The following is a 15087-nucleotide window of genomic DNA, read 5'->3' as shown; positions in this document are numbered from 1 at the left end:
CATTGATTTCTTTTATTGTTACTATTAATGGAAATTGGAAATTTTTATACTTAATTGATAATTTCAATATCCCACAGGGGCCTTATTAATTTCCAGGTTCTTAAAGTTTCTTGGGAGCTTAAGACTGTCCCAGTCTTCAGTTTGTTCACTTATCTTGTGACTCTTTTATCATCCAAAACACAAAAGCAGTGCCTTCCCAGCGAGGGTAACCTGAAGGTTACATGAAAGACAGTATACCAGGCGACCATTATGCCATACACTTTTACAATATGCAATGACTGTCCCGATCTTAGATTTTTGCTCACAGAAAGAGGAAACTTCTCAGCTCAGTTTAAATCCTTCACTACGTATCTGTCTTAGTTGGGGTTTCTATTGTTACAAAGAGATGCCATGACCATGGCAACGCTTATAAAGGAAAAGCGGTCAATTGGGGTGGCTCACTTACAGTTTCAGAGGTTCAGTCCATTATCATCATGACAGGAAGCATGTGACACACTGGAGGATTTCTTACCCATCAAATAGTTTATATTTCCAACTGGATAATTATTTATTGGAAATACCATTCTATAGATTGGAGAACATTCTCCCTGGCAACATAACATCCCCAACCCTCTAGACACACCAATCAAAAAGTGTCTTCAGGACCTGAAGAGTTAGCTCAGTGTGTCCAGTACAGTGGGTGCTACACAATCAGGAGGGGGGTCTGAATTCAGATCCTCATGTAAAAGCTTGGTGCCGTCCTGGGAATCTATAAACTGAACACTGAGAAGGTGGAGAGACGAGGATCCTACAACTCCCCAGCCAGACAGCCTAGCCAGTGAGCGAGCTCTGTGTGTGGGGAGACACCCTGTATCAAACACTATTGTGAAAAATACAGCGGTGGTGGCACATACCTTTAATCCCAGCATCCTGGGAGGCAGAGGCAGGCGGTTTCCTGTGAGTTCAAGGCCAGCTTGGTCTACAAGTTGTAGAAAGTGATGGAAGAAGACACCCAACATCCATCCGCATCTGGTCTTCATCAATACACATACACACACACACACACACACACACACACACACACACACACACACACACACCTTACTCCAATCACTCAGAGTCAAATAAAAAGTGCCATCAGATCTGCCACTCCAACAGGCAAAAGTTATGCCTAGTTGGGAACCATAATTGTCAACTAAATCAGTAGATGAAAAAAAAAAAAAAAAGAACTGATACAAACCAAAGAGCAACTGAATTACTAAGTTCATGCGTTGCGTGAGAACGAGATTTCCATGAGATTGAGGCAGGTAGAAACCTACAAATAGAAACCATTCTGGAAGAATCATCACCCAAAACTTGTCCATACCCATGTGGACACCAGTATCTCAACTGATGCTAATTACCAGAACGACAAAGGCAAAGTAACTGACAGCTCACAATGATTAGATTTGTTGTTGACTTCATCTCTAGAAGAAAGCAATCCTGTGAGAATATCACTTCAACATTCTCAATAAGACTGCCGACAAGATTTATCAGGACACCCTGTGCCTGACACTGGGAAAGGAACAGTTCAAAGAAAACAGGTTGTACCCAAAAGGAGCTCGTTGGACCTGAGAGCCCTAGAAGCATGTAGTTAAGTTTTTCGTGAGTAGAACTAGCTGCACTATTCATAACTGGCTTTGCCTTCAACGTTGAAAGATTTGTAGAAATATCGTGGCAACAAGCCACAAGAAAAGAAATATACCACAGGTTTGCCACTCTGCCCTTCTGCTCAGGTCTAGAAAATTCAATAAAGTCAATAACTAAAGTCCACAGGGAACCTCTGGGCTGTTCAGTTTTATATTGTGTCTGAGAGGAGAGTGGTATTCAGGCTACAGAGCAGCCTGCTACATGTCCTGAAGTTTTTGATTCCAGGCTCTTTTTAGATTTTCAAAGTCTAAATCAAAAATGATGATTATTCTGCCAGTTGCTCTTAAACAACGTGAAGGTGTCTTCCAGTCATGTTGCCCATGCTATGACAATTTGGTTGTAGCTAGTCACCCAAGACCATTAGTACATGTTCTGTTTTTACATGGCTTCTATTTCATTAGGTGCCATTGATGGGGGGGATGATGCATGGCTGTATGATGTTGACTGTCAATCATACATCTTACGGCACCAATATTTAAAATATATTTTCTTTAAGTTGTGCTGGATATAATCTTGCACATGGTCTTCCAGAAAGAAGCCAAATCAATTTCATTCTTATTGGCTTTTACTTTTTTAACATGTGTATCTTGTATGTGTGTGCCATGTTTTGTGTGTGTGCATATATGCACATGTGCATTTGTGTGGTTATAAACACGGAGACCAGAGAAGCACATGGGTATCTTCCCCTATCGCTTTCTTCTCTAGTTTCTGAAAGAGTCTCTCATTGAACTCAGAGCTCCATGTGTTAGGGCTAGGTCATCTGGCAAACAAGCCCTAGTGATTCTTCGGTGTGTCCCTGCCTCTATCACTGTGCTTACAGGTGCTCACAGTCATGCCCAGTGCATTCATTCATCTAACAGATTAGTCGCTCACCTATTCCACTAATTTTTTAGTTTGGAAAATGTTAGATGGAGCCAAACAAAATATCATTTAGGGCTCAGGTTTGGCCACAATGGCTGTACATTACTTCCCGGGCGAGGCTTCAATATTTACCCATTCATTCATTCAACAAAGATTTATTTATTAACGAATCTACATTTTTGTTACTTGAGGCGGTTGGGGTCTTGCAGTAAAGGAAAGGAAGGAAAGTGTCTTTCTTTGTGTTTACACTGCATTAGTAGAGGTTAATAGTAAGAAAAAAACAGATAAGTGAATGCATATAAAGGTATTACGTAAGCCAGGTAGTGGTGGCATACACCATTAATCCCAGCACTCAGGAGGCAAATGCAGGTGGGTCTCTGAATTTGAAGCCAGTCTTGTCTATTGAGCAAGTTCCAGGACAGCAAGGACTACACAGAGAAACCCTGTCTCAAAAAACAAAAACAAAATTGATAGGTGTTCACAAATGCCAAAAAAATTAAAGGAATGAGCACCATAAAAGGAAGATAGGAATACCAGAGGAAAATACATCCTGCAGCAAAGCAGAGCAGCTTTGGTGCAAAGAAACTATTATTACAAAAACAGATCCAAAATATGTGAAGGAAACCACATAAGTGTGCCAGGAAGACTATCCCATCCCCAGTAAAAGGGTAGCAAGATGTCTGTGGAGGAGTACCTGTGTGCCGCAGAGGTGAGAATGAAGCCAGTGAACCGGACGTGAAGTCAGATCAAAGACAAAATGTAGTTCTCACTGATTGTAACTGTAGTATTTCACAGATAGTAGCTCACGGTTAACTAACTAGCTAACTAGTCAGCTAACTAATTAGCGTAGACAAGGTCTTCAACCCAGGATGACTGAACTCCTAATCCTCCTGCTCCCGCCTCACAAATCCTGGAATTCCAGACATACACCATCATTCTCAGTTTGACAGGATATCAGGAATTGAGCTGAGAGCTCCAATCATGCCAAACACTCTACCAGTAAACCTAATTTCACTGACATTTGTCTTAAATAATTTTTTATTCCTTATTCTTTTTTAGTAAAATAAAGTAATAGAACATTCAAGCAATAAGAAATGGTTTTCAGCAAAAAGTTCTCAAATTCAAGGCCTCTTCTTCTGGAATTGTTATTGAGGTAGAAGACAGACAGATAGATAACATATATATATATAATGGAATTAATCTAGTTAGTGTTGCCTGTATGTACATACTTAATTTAAAAATTAGCTTAAGGGGTATATATTTTACTACATACATATTCCACTACATTAAATTGTTACTGATAACATCTCTAACTATAGGTTTAGAAACAAAGTTGCCACAAATGTAGTAACAACATTTACCAAAAAGTAAGAGAAGGGGCTTCACTTCCTTAGAGATCAACCAGGCCAGTCACTTGAGAAATACTCTAGATACACCAGGCTCTTTAACTAACACAGTCTCTGCAAGGCATAAACTTAGTGTAAGTCATGGAGTTCAATGAATCGTCAATTCTTCTTAAATCTTAGTGTTGCTAGGAGATGATAATAATAGTAGCTACTTAGTTTCTACACTTTTAATATTTATATGGCATAATGCAAATTAGAAATATACTCTAAATACTAAGCAAATTGTGTTTGTTTTTGCTGTTGTTTCCTAATGAAGGCTGAAGTCATGAAGTTTTAAGAACAAATGGGAATCTTGAAAGAGTAATCACCTATGTCAGTTTCAAAATCATTGATGAGCACTAACTAAACCATAAAGTTTAGCTATTATTTATCCAAATGGTAAAGGGAACCCCTGGCATTGTTTCAATTACTGAATGAAATAAAAATTAAAGGTACTTATCTCTGATTTCACCTGAAGATGTGGAGAAGAAACTGATAACAAAACGTATCAGCTTTGTAACCCAGATTATTTTAAGACTATTAAGGTCTGAGCTGTATCCTTGAGCCAAGCAAGGGAAGTGAGGTTCACTGGGCAGACAGTTCTCCACAGAGAAGTACATGATGAGCTGTGAAGACGGTTAGGAACTACCCTGGTCAAGACATGGAGATTCCAGCATTAGAGAAATTCCTGAGTCCTTTTGTTTAGACTCTTGAGGATCCACAATTGAGTGTACAGAATACAAGTGCAGGCACACCTAGATAGGTAACTTGCCCTACATTGTAGATTTTGGCCTCAGGACACAGAACACTTTTAAGCAAGAATAACACATAATCCAATCTGAATCTTTAAGTCATTCCTGAGATTACAGGGTTGACAGAGCGGCCTCGAAGGAGTCCAAATTGGAGGGAGTCAAGGCAACCAGGCTGAGAAAGAATTCAATGCTAAGAGAAGAACCAAACCTCAGTATGAATCTGTCATGGAGGAAATAATAGTATTTCTTTGTTACAACAGAATGCTGTGTAGGGGAGGGAGAGAAGAAAAAGAATCAATATGAGTTGTACCAAAGAAGTACAAAGCGGACTCATTTTACTTTCAGAAAAATTCCTGCTTCGATTGATTTGTAACTCCCTCTGCCGTCTCCCATCCGTCAAGATTGAAAGCACCACAGTCTGTCATCGCAGGAGCCATTCAATGAAAAGCAAAAACTTGAACATTAAGTATTTTGCAGTCTCTCCTTACCATTTCTCAGTCAAACATTATTCCCTAAAAATATGGATTTACAGCCAATAGGCCCAAGTATGAATTATTTCCCAGGCATGTTATTGACACACGGGCAGCAAAACATAAACTGCTGAGGGGAAGTGGCGGGAGAAGAAAATGCCCCCACTCCAGTTCACCGGCGACAGCGGGAGGAAACTCTGTCCTGTCACTGTCTGTGTCTTGGGAGGAAAGGGACCCGGCTGCCACTGTTGAAGCAGTGTCACGGAGTCAGTCTATTCAACCCCCCCACAGGCCACACTTCTGCACCCGGGATCCCTGATGGAATTCAGCTGAAGTCCTTACCTTTTCCCCAAACTGCTTAGGCAATTACAGTTTTAATTTTCTGCTACTTCAGATTCATTTAAAGCAAAGCCTCAAAAGCACTGTTTAAGCCACAGCATCATTTGCTGTGACTTCCTTGGTTTACTACAGGATATTATAGATCCACCAGGCAGTTTTCCTCAACATTCACAAAGAGATAAACACACGCACGCATGCGCACACGCACACACACCCACACACATGAATACTAAAATTAGAGAAAAATAAAGTTCTTTATTATTTCCTTTATTCTATTACTCCAATTTATTCCCTCCTCCCCTAGGGAAATATCTTCATGATGAATAGTTATCCAAACTTTTTTTTTCATTGAAGTGTAAAAGGAACGGCAGGCCACTTCCCGCCGCATGGCTCCCAGCTAGCTTTATCCGAAATAATTACACGGAAACTGTATTCTTTTAAACACTGCTTGGCCCATTATCTGTAGCCTCTTATTGGCTAACTCTTACATATTGCTTTAACCCATATTTAGTAATCTGTGTAGCACCACGATTACCGGGAGGATTCTTGGGCAGGAGAAGCATGGCGACTGCCTCACTTCCCTTCTTCCCAGCATTCTGTTCTGTCTACTCCACCCACCTATGTTCTGACCTATCAGGCCAAGCAGTTTCTTTATTAATTAACCAATGAAAGCAACACATAGAAACAAGACCCACCTACATCATTGAAGTATGCACACATACAGACACACACACATACATTCACACATGCGTGTGCACATACACACTTACGTTTTTCCTACTTTAGATTCTTTTTCTTTCTTTTTTCTTTTCTTTTTTGTTAGTGTATAAAGGAGAGAGTGTGAGTAGTGACTACTGAAAGGTCAGGCTCTAGCAATAGAGTCGTGATTCATTAAAGGTGTGTGAGGTCCTGGATATTTTCCTACCCCTTACATAATCTGTTTCTTTATTTATACAACCGAGTTGTTAAGATCCTTTGGCATATGTAAAGCATCAGAAAAGTGCCTGATCATAAATACCCAATGAATGTTGGACAATATTATCATTAAGGTTTCTAATGGATGGCTTTGTGTATATTTATTCTTCTTTAATTGGTTTTCTTGACCAGGAGTCTTAGAGAACTGGTTTTATCAGTGTGCACACTTTCCCTTAACCTAGAGCATAATCTGTGCCACATGAGTTCTATGATGGATGCAGCCATCCTCAGTTGTTGGATATTTACTTATCTCTCAATGGTTTTTTGTTTGCTTATCTGTTAGGATTGAAGGGGAAAACCCAGCACTTTAAGATGAGCAGGAAAGTTAAATTGTGGAGACCAAGCATCATGTGCAAGGGAATTTGAACACTGAGTGAGAATTTACTGAAACAAGGAAACAAAGACTCTTGTAGGCTTAATGATTAAAACTGAGAGATTATGAAATCTTACAGCTCTATGGTAAAATCAACATGGCGTTATATCAGTAAGGAAGATGAATATTAGGAAGTGAATTTATGGACATTTCTATATTTTTTAAGATATTTTAATGCTCATTTCTAGAAATGAGCACCATTCTTAGGGTACCATAGAGTTTGCTATATTTAATAGGCTTACACTTCAAAGCTAGCACATTCCACATTAGGTAGGCAAATGCTGGAGGAGTACTATATACTATTCTTGAGTTGAGGGGAAAAGTAGTAATGTAGCTAAATCCCTGAGACTGGGGACAGTGTCTACCAGGGCCATGTTGTTATTACTTACCAACAATTAAATAAATCACAGCATACAAAACAAGATGACTCAGAGAGGACATAAATAAATAAAGAGCAGACTAGCCCTCCCTCTCTTCACATTCCTTAGTTACCTGTAGTTCTTTGTGTAGCATTGTGGCTTCCTAGGTCTCTCCCAGCTCTCCTCGATTATCCTGTCTATTGCTATCCTTGTTCAGCTCAACTTTAGGCAGCTCAAGTCCTGTTGGTAAGATTTTATGGGTGTGACTTCTGACATGACTCTGTCAGAGCAAATCTTCTAATCTCTTAAAATCTTTCTGACCGCTCCCCCCCCCTTCTGAAATGATTCCTAAGCTTTACCTGTGAGGGTGTAATGTATCCCAAAGAGCACACCAATTAATTATCCAGTACCAAATGGTCAGCCCTTAAAACAAACCTACAAGTACCATTATATAGACTAAGCAGGTTGTATTTATATGTATGTAACAACAATTAACAAAAAAGGGGGGGAATGAATTTGAAAGAGAGCAAGGAGGGGTTATGAGAGATTTATAGAGAAAAGAAAGGGAAGGAGAAAATGATGCAATTATGTTATAATCTCAGAAGAAATGAAAAAAATAATTAAAATAGGAGGAGGAGCAGAAAGACCGATGTGTACTAATAAATGAACATCAACCGAGATTGGGAGATAATTGGGTATAAATTGAGGAAGGAGTTAAAGATGCCATCTGTGCATAATCCTGTTACATGAACAGTTAAAGAAGGAGGCTTGGAGGTGAGTTGAAAAGAATTTTTGAAAGTTTGAGCAAGTTAAAACATTTAAAATAACTGAAAATTCTTAGTATAAATCGATGGCAAGAAATGCCAAGTCTCATATGTAGTTATGCATTTAATCAAAAAAGACACTTGTATCTAGAGCCAAGCGATGCTGTACAGTAGAGTTGATATATACTCTAAATTTTTACTGCTGCAAGAAGGCAGCTGCAATGTTGAATCCCTGAAATTAAATTAAATGTTATTACATGCTGCTGCTATTCATGCTACGGAGTAACAGAAATGTCTGCTATACACTTCTCCAGAAATATATTTGACAACCCCAGGCTCTGAGAACCAGTGCCTAGACACACTGTGATTCTCCCCTATGTCCCATGCTAATTGTCTGGGTATCCAGGATTCCAAAACAGTTAGATATTAAAATGGATCTTTTGATGGGGATAGCTGCAATATTGCAGCCATCGGTTGTTTCTATGATACCCTTTAGAAAACTATTAATTCAATGAGATTGATAGAGTGCAGTTATGTTAGACAAAACTAATAAATTCCAATTAAATGAATACTAGATGTCATTGCCACATAATAGATGCTGCTGTGTGGGAGAGAACACAGAAGGACCTGTGTTCTGATTAGGATAGCAGAATGTCATAAAGAGATGTCCAAAAGACTCCACCCTCCTTTCTGGGTTGCGGAATCTCTCACAGCTTTCGACCTATACCAATTATAATGGCAAACAACTCGCCCTAAAAACCAGCAGGGAAGACCAAAAACTGGAGCTTTTAATTTGGCCTCATGGCAGTCAGCCAGTATCTGATTTACAGAATTGCTTCAAAGTATTCCAAAGCTCTCACCTGTGCGAACCATCCTCAGAATGGTGTGGGGAGGGGGAGATAATGTCTCATATTACTATATCAGCCTTTGCTCCCCTGGCAGAGAGAGCAGAAATGACTTGGGTGTGCCCAAAGTTCCTCTTTCAACCTTCCCCATAGGTCTGCCCTTCTCTGTTCTTCATGCAGTCCTGTTTATGTTCAATGACCCTTCTTCCCTAAACAGTTGCTTTCCCTCTTCTCCTCTGAAAATTTCATCTCCGTGGGGGACATTAATTATTTTTTCAAATTAATGAAATAATGCTCTGTACCGGATATAGCTGTGCCTTGTTCCAACTCTACCACATCTTCCCAAGTCTTAACTAGTGATCATTTCAGTTTCCCTGGAATAGAATCTCTGGATCCTTGTGTGCTAAAACCAGGACAGCAAGAACCTGGAAACTGGGACAGAGGGAAGGTCACATTCTAAAGATTACAGTTAAGCTGGCATATCTTCGTAACATAACACCCAGCTGTCTTGATGCCAATCTCCAGCCTTTCTCTCTGCCACACAGGCTCTGCTTGGTGTTTGTGATCTCATTGAGGCATGGGGCACTAAATTTTGTCCCTAAATGATTTTGGACTCCTTATCTAGAGCTATAGTAGTGTTGAGTACTGGAAGACAGCTTGGGGGTGAAGGTGGAGAGAGACCCACCACTGCTGCCAGCACCCCTGGGTCCCAGTGTTCATCCAGACCGGAAAGGCAAAGGGGAGAAATCAGAAATCAGGAGACTTCAGGCTTGAAGAGGTATTTGGAGGTTTTGTTTGTTGTTTTTGTTTTTGTTTTAGCAGAGAAAGAGAGAGAGACAGACAGACAGACAAACACACACACAGAGAGAGAAAGAGAGAGAGAGAGAGAGAGAGAGAGAGAGAGAAGAACATAAAGTTGGATGGGTAGGGCAATGGGGAAGACCTGGGAGGAGTTGGAGAAGAAAATGTACATGATAAAGGTACATTGTATGGAGAAAAATTAAATGAAAAATATAAAAACAGAAGGCAATCTCTGTGAATTTGGTGTCTGAGCAACATGCACCTGGAGAACATAGGTGAGCATAAAATCTCCCTTGAAACCCCACTGTAAATAGGTTCCTAGAATCTCAAGTTCTGCCATGTAACCTGCAAGGTCATTGACCAGAAAACAAACGACTCTACAACAGCACAGGATTCATCTCGGGGAAGAAAATACATATAGCAGGAGGGGTTCTCTAAGTCTAGAAACCTGGTCACTTTAGAAAAAATGAGTGAAGGTGATTGCCAAGTTTCCTATTTGGGAATGAGGTTGGTCGTCGCTGGGAATCATCAGGGAGTGGTGAGTGAAAGAATAGCAGGGCATTGATAGGCACTTCCAGGGTCAGCCTTTACCAGGGGCTGATTGGACAGCAAGGGCAAGGATCTAGAGGAAGGAGAGATCTACTTCTGGAAACCAAATTACTGTATTTTCAGGAATTGTCACAGGTCAACCAAAATGAAGGAATGGTACAAAGTGATACTGATAATCAAAACCTCTCTCTCTCTCTCTCTCTCTCTCGTGTGTGTGCTCCATGAAATGGACAGGGAACCATGAGAAGACAGAAATTATACGGAATGGGAGGGGAGAGTGGAGAATGAACACAGATGATGGAATACGCATGAAATGACTGCAGAAATTCAATTTAGGAACAGGCAGGAACCTAGCAAGAAGAGAGCGAGGGAGAGGCAGCAGGGCAGTGGCAGAGGGGAACAAAACATATCGACATTGTCAAATATGTATGAAAATACATAATAAAACTCATTACTTTGTGTGCTAATTTGAAAAATAATGATAAAAAGAGGGAAAGAAAATAGTTACATTAATTTAAAAATCTCATTGCCAAATATAAATTTCGAGGCAGTTTTGTTCTATTTCTAAACCTCAGTCTACAGCTCTTAGCTCCACACTTGAAGATAAGTCTCTGGGGGTGGAAGGGTAGAATTCAGTCTTCAACCCAATTACTATTGGGAAACTCCCCCTACTCTGTGGATGACAGACTTTCAAGTGTTGACTAGAATGACTTCAGTACAAGACTATGATGCTGTAGTGGAGTTACTATGAAGCTTTACTATAGAAAACTCTACTTCCTTCTGGTAGTGAAGTACCACTGCAGAGATGCCATAGAGTTACTATGAGCATCACAACCAAGGTACAGTTACTAGCAAGTTTCACTATGAGGTACCGTAACTAGGAAGCATCACTGCTGAGATGAAGCAGCAGAATACATTTCCAATTTTCTTCCCCAGATTTGAAACACAGACTGAGATCAACCAAATGAATCTCTTATTTCTGGCAGGATTTTTTTTTCATGAAGCACTTGCTCAATTTAGATTTTTTGCCCCCCAGGCCTAGAGATAATATATGGTATTCTCCACTTTCATGGTTCAAAACTTTTTATATTTAAAACTACTCTCAGAGGATAAAAATATGTATAATTATGTGCACTCCCCCCATTAACCTCCATGCTCTTTTCTAGTGTTCAATTATTTCATATTCTCTCAAGGTCCCTCACATTGTGTATACTCCTATCAAGAGAATCATTTGCCCAGGCGTCTTGTCCTTAGCTAAGCATGACATCAGGGAGGAACTGAGAGAAACAGTATTTTTTGAGTAATTAAGTATTGTATCATATTAATTAATTATGTAATTAGCACATCACTGAATTATGAAAATGATGCAGTTGAATTACATGAGGGTAAGTAAGGCTGTGGATTTACTGTAGTGGTTTTAAGCACATTTCTAACAAATCTCCTATTCTATTTATTGATGTAGTAAACCTTTGCTTCCCAGAAAATAAAAAGCAAACTTCTGCCTATTCAAAGGTACAACTACATTTTTCTTCCCATCCTTAAGCTATACAGGAAGACTGACAAAGAAAGAGCAATGAAACAAGGAGTTACTATTTGTTGGAGCCTTGCAAATGCCAGGCATTCTTCCAAATGTTTGTGATGCTTTTACATAGTAGGTGTCCTATACTCAGTTTGCAAATAAGGAAATTGAGGCCCAGAGATCTGAAGCAGATCCTCCAGGTTAACAAACCTGGTGAATGAAAAAGCTCAAATTCGGTCCCAAAAATTACTGGTTCTTTAGTTTAGTAGAATATAGACAAGTGATAGATAGATAGATAGATAGATAGATAGATAGATAGATAGATAGATAGATTATGCATAATATTATAGATAGGTAGATTATGCATAAATAAATTGTAGATAGATAGATATATTTATGCATACATAGGTAGATTATGCATAGATAGATAGATAGATAGATAGATTATGCATAATATTATAGATAGGTAGATTATGCATAAATAAATTGTAGGTAGATAGATAGATAGATTTATGCATAGATAGATAGATTATGCATAGATAGATAGATAGATAGATAGATAGATAGATAGATAGATAGATAGATAGATAGATGAACAATAGATGGGGAGATACTTAGATGGAGGTAGATACATTGATAGTTGGATGCATGAATAATAGATTTCTAAATAAATATATGGTACATTCAGGAAAGAGAGCTATGGACAAATGGATAGATAGATATATTGACTGCATACTATTTGGTTCATCATTGAAGCCTGCACAGAGGTTGCTAAAGAAGATTCATCTCCCCTTGGAGAATCAAGTAGCAGAGTGTGATTGTGAACTGACAAATTGTACTACACAGAGATGGATATTAGCATGTAGGCAGGAACAAACGTCCTCTGAGAGAACATTAGCATATTGTTTCCAAGGGATCAATGTGACACTTCATACACTTGCCACTTTTCTTAAGCAGAAGATAATACATTTAGAACAGGAAAATTAGCATATTTGAGAAAAGAGAAGAATCAAAGAACTGTAGAGTTCTTTTCTGAACACCGCCTTTAAATGTTCAAAAGATATTCCTGTCCTAATTAAGGACCAACTCAGCAGCACTCTACACCAAGCTCAGGATGAGTAGATTTCCCACATCTGGCCACACTGAAATAAAGGCCTAGAAAAGCCCTTCAGAGGTCATAGGGTTTTTTTCTGGGTTTGCCATAGTTTAGAACAAGGCATCCAAACACAAGCTGTCCATCAGTGACTGACTAACTGGATCTGAGTTTTACGCATGCTCACAAATGCTTAAGTCAAAGTGCCATCATCGAGTCATGTCTCTTCACAAACTTCTGCAGCCATGGTTTAGAAATCACTGGTCTAAAAATTTCCTACAAAAAAAAAAAGGAAGGAAGGAGGGAGGGAGAGAGGGAGGGAGGGAGGGAGGGAAGGAAGGAGGGAAGAAGGAAGGAAGGAGCCCTTCTATATTTGCTTTTTACTATTTGTTTGACAATGCCAATTCACAAGGAAGTGCTTAGATTCTCAGAAGAGCTAGATGTCAGCTTTTTCCCATGTGTTTTTCTGACCACCAAAACTAGGACAACTATTTTAGCTTTTCCAAGAACTATCTCATATACTTATTGTGAGATGTGCATCTATCTAATACACATTTTAAAAAAACAACCAAAAAACAGGTCTGTCACTAAGTAGGCATATTAGAATATACATATGTATGCATATATATTCATATATATAAATTCACACATTCAAATGTAACCACATCAAAGCAACACAAATCCATAAAACCATAAGAATTCAGCGATCTATTCGCATGGCAACAACACAGTTTTATACCCCCAAGAATTCAGTCTTCCATCATCGTGTAGAAATTGTTCAAGGGTTTGGATTGCAACGATGCTTACAAATACCTTATTCTATGTTTGCCTTAACTTTCAGGATAAAACAGTCATTTTGATACACGCCGATAAACCTGTTATTTGGGCACCTTCAAAGGCTTTCCTGACACCCTTAAGCATGCAGTTTGATCTTTGAAAGACAACTGGATGGATGATACTTAGAATATTCAACATTTTATCAACTTTACTATATTCCTGTAAAGAGTAAAAAGGAAAATAAAATCACAATCCTCTCTGCGGGAAAAGAATTGGTTTCTGTGTGACCACGTAGGGCCTTTTCAAAGCTGAGAACTGTAACTCCAAGCAGAGACCTCTTCAGGCATTTCTCACTGCTCCCTCACTGTTTAGCTTGCACAGTTAGCTACAGATCCTTCTTCTCCCCTTAGTTCTGATCCTTTTACCTTAGAGGAAAATACACCAGCCATGTGCTTCATTTCTGGATTAGTGTAAAAAGTAGGATGGGATTGTTTTAAAATCACATGCCTGTAACAAATCCTGAAATGAACAGCTTGCTGCAGTGAGTTGGGTCCCAACTGACTGGGACCTGATTTGGTCCCTATTTCCTTATTATCAAAGAACAAGGAGGTAGATGAGAACGTTTCTAAGGGCCCCTTCAGAGCTAACATGCTAAGCTACTTAACTGTACTAAGGTATTATAATTTCATATCTTTTACTCCTTGGTAGCATCATCTAGCCCCCAACCCAAATGACAGATGTCACTTAGAAACATGGACATGCCAAAAACAGCCCATGAGGCACACTACCTCTTAGTTACCGAATACTGTTTCTGGAAGGTATTCAACAACACACTTAGTCAAGTTAGAACCATATGTTCCATAAGAAAAACCTGACTGGACAGAGGAATGGGAAGGGGGAAAGTGATGTAATTATATTTTAATTTCAGAAAAGAAAAGCCTAAGAAAACTTTGAACATGGGCATTTCACAGTTAATAATGCATAGATAGAATATGTGGTATTCCTTCCCAGAACTGGGGTCTCATCTCTGTGCTATCTAAGCAAGGTCAAAATGTAACTGTGCCGCAAACGGAGGCACATACAATGAGCAAGTTCAAGCAGGCAGCCCAATCCAATCCTTTTTAGAGGCATTCTCAATCACCTAGGAAATAAACTGTACTAGAAATAGTATTTTGATAGCTCTCTGTGTGCAATAGCTAAGGTATTGAAAGGTGAGAATGTACCCGAGTTTAAGGGCTGGTTCATTTAGCAACCACAACTTTGCTAAGTTTCCAACAAATCAGCAAACCCTAAAGTGTCCTGGTACTTTCTCCTGCACATGATCGCTAACAAAGCAAGTGTATGATGGGTTATTTGATGAGCTAATTTCTTTCACAGGTTCCTGAATGGAAACATTCCTTTATACATTTCCCTTCCAGGAAACCCAGCACTCGCTGTTTCACCGATTAAGGATTTTATTGCCCTTCCTTCTGAATTTCAAAGAGTAGTTCTAAAGTTGTTTTAACTTGTCTATATTGATTTTTATAAGTGTTAAATATTTGAACACAGACATGGATG

The 15087-nt window shown here is 39.2% G+C and overlaps 1 protein-coding gene across 4 annotated transcripts in view; it reads left to right on the top strand.

Annotated features, from left to right (window-relative positions):
• Lin7a (lin-7 cell polarity scaffold A) overlaps window positions 1-15087 on the top strand; it is a 131252-nt gene that overhangs the window by 96822 nt on the left and 19343 nt on the right. The window lies entirely within an intron of this gene.

This window comes from Myodes glareolus, chromosome 26, assembly GCF_982192425.1.
Source record: "Myodes glareolus chromosome 26, mMyoGla1.1, whole genome shotgun sequence".
Taxonomy (NCBI): Eukaryota; Metazoa; Chordata; class Mammalia; order Rodentia; family Cricetidae; genus Myodes; species Myodes glareolus.
The sequence above is the reverse complement of the archived record's forward strand: the minus strand, read 5'-3'. Positions and strand labels throughout refer to the sequence as shown.